We start from the raw sequence: 3,008 nt of genomic DNA, 5'->3' as shown, positions 1-3,008 counted from the left end.
TCGGAGAAATGTGTCTTCATAGGATACCCAAAGAAGACAGTTGGGTACACCTTCTATCACAGATCCGAAGGCAAGACATTTGTTGCTAAGAATGGATCCTTTCTAGAGAAGGAGTTTCTCTCGAAAGAAGTGAGTGGGAGGAAAGTATTACTTGATGAGGTAACTGTACCTGCTCCCTTATTGGAAAGTAGTTCATCACAGAAATCTGTTCCTGTGACTCCTACACCAATTATTGAGGAAGTTAATGATGATGATCATGTAACTTCAGATCAAGTTACTACCAAACCTCGTAGGTAAACCAGAGTAAGATCCGCACCAGAGTGGTACGGTAATCCTGTTCTGGAGGTTATGTTACTAGACCATGACGAACCTACGAACTATGAGGAAGCGATGATGAGCCCAGATTCCGCAAAATTGCTTGAGGCCATGAAATCTGAGATGAGATCCATGTATAAGAACAAAGTATGGACTTTGATTGACTTGCCCAATGATCGGCGAGTCATTGAGAATAAATGGATCTTCAGGAGGAAGACGGATGTTGATAGTAGTGTCACTATCTACAAAGCTAGAATTGTCGCAAAAAGGTTTTCGACAAGTTCAAGATGTTGACTACGATGAGAGTTTCTCACTCGTATCTATGCTTAAGTTTGTCTGAATCATGTTAGCAATTGCCGCATTTTATGAAATATGGCAAATGGATAAACAAAACTACATTCCTTAATGGATTTATTAAATAAGAGTTGTATATGATGCAACCAGAAGGTTTTGTCAATCCTAAAGGTGCTAACAAAATATGCAAGCTCCAGCGATCCATCTATGGACTGGTGCAAGCATCTCGGAGTTGGAATATACACTTTGATAAGTTGATCAAAGAATATAGTGTTATACAGACTTGCGGTGAAGCCTGTATTTACAAGAAAGTGAGTGGGAGCACTACAACATTTCTGATAAGTATATGTGAATGACATATTGTTGATCGGAAATAATGTAGAATTATTCTGCAAAGCATAAAGGAGTGTTTGAAAGAAGTTTTTCAAAGATAGACCTCGGTGAAGCTGCTTACATATTGAGCATCAAGATCTATAGAGATAGATCAAAACGCTTGATAAGTTTTTTCAATGAATACATACCTTAACAAGATTTTGAAGTAGTTCAAAATAGAACAGTCAAAGAAAGAGTTCTTGCCTGTGTTACAAGGTGTGAAATTGAGTAAGACTCAAAGCCCGACCACGGCAGAAGATAGAAAGAGAATGAAAGTCATTCCCTATGCCTTGGCCATAGGTTCTATAAAGTATGCCATGCTGTGTACCAGATCTATTGTATACCCTACACTGATTTTGGCAAGGGAGTACAATAGTGATCTAGGAGTAGATCACTGGACAGCGGTCAAAATTATCCTTAGTGGAATAAGGATATGTTTCTCGATTATGGAAGTGATAAAAGGTTCGTCGTAAAGGCTTACGTCGATGCAAGTTTTGACACTAAATCTAGATGACTCAAGTCTCGGTCTAGATACATATTGAAAGTGGGAGCAATTAGCTAGAGTAGCTCCGTGCAGAGCATTGTAGACATAGAAATTTGCAAAATACTTACGGATCTGGATGTGACAGACCCGTTGACTAAAATTATCTCACAATCAAAACATGATCACACCTTAGTACTCTTTGGGTGTTAATCACATAGCGATGTGAACTAGATTATTGACTCTAGTAAACCCTTTGAGTGTTGGTCACATAGAGATGTGAACTATGGGTGTTAATCACATGGTGATGTGAATTATTGATGTTAAATCACATGGCGATGTGAACTAGATTATTGACTCTAGTGCAAGTGGGAGACTGAAGGAAATATGCCCTAGAGGCAATAATAAAGTATTATATATTTCCTTATATCATGATAAATGTTTATTATTCATGCTAGAATTGTATTAAAACATAATACATGTGTGAATACATAGACAAACAGAGTGTCACTAGTATGCCTCTACTTGACTAGCTCGTTAATCAAAGATGGTTATGTTTCCTAGCCATAGACATGAGTTGTCATTTGATTAACGGGATCACCTCATTAGGAGAATGACGTGATTGACTTGACCCATTCCGTTAGCTTAGCACCCGATTGTTTAGTATGTTGCTATTGCTTTCTTCATGACTTATACATGTTCCTATGACTATGAGATTATGCAACTCCCGTTTACCGGAGGAACACTTTGTGTGCTACCAAACGTCACAACGTAAATGGGTGATTATAAAGGTGCTCTACAGGTGTCTCCAAAGGTACTTGTTGGGTTGGCGTATTTCGAGATTAGGATTTGTCACTCCGATTGTCGGAGAGGTATCTCTGGGCCCACTCGGTAATGCACATCACTATAAGCCTTGCAAGCATTGTGACTAATGAGTTAGTTGCGGGATGATGTATTACGGAACGAGTAAAGAGACTTGCCAGTAACGAGATTGAACTAGGTATCGAGATACCGACGATCGAATCTCGGGCAAGTAACATACCGATGACAAAGGGAACAACGTATGTTGTTATGCGGTCTGACCGATAAAGATCTTCGTAGAATATGTGGGAGCCAATATGGGCATCCAGGTCCCGCTATTGGTTATTGACCGGAGAGATGTCTCGGTCATGTCTACATAGTTCTCGAACCCGTAGGGTCCGCACGCTTAACGTTACGATGACAGTTTTATTGAGTTTTCATGTACCGAAGGAGTTCGGAGTCCCGGATGAGATCGGGGACATGACGAGGAGTCTCGAAATGGCTGAGACGTAAAGATCGATATATTGGACGACTATATTCGGACTTCGGAAAGGTTCCGAGTGATTCGGGTATTTTTCGGAGTACCGGAGAGTTACGGGAATACGTATTGGGCCTTATTGGGCCATACGGGAAAGAAGGAAAAGGGCCTCAAGGGTGACCGCACCCCTCCCCTTGGTCTGGTCCGAATTGGACTAGGGAAGGGGGGCGCCCCTTCCTTACTTCTCTTTTTCCCTTCCTCTTTTCC

This window comes from Aegilops tauschii, chromosome 3 (assembly GCF_002575655.3).
Source record: "Aegilops tauschii subsp. strangulata cultivar AL8/78 chromosome 3, Aet v6.0, whole genome shotgun sequence".
Lineage (NCBI taxonomy): Eukaryota > Viridiplantae > Streptophyta > Magnoliopsida > Poales > Poaceae > Aegilops > Aegilops tauschii.
This window is presented reverse-complemented; position numbering follows the sequence as displayed.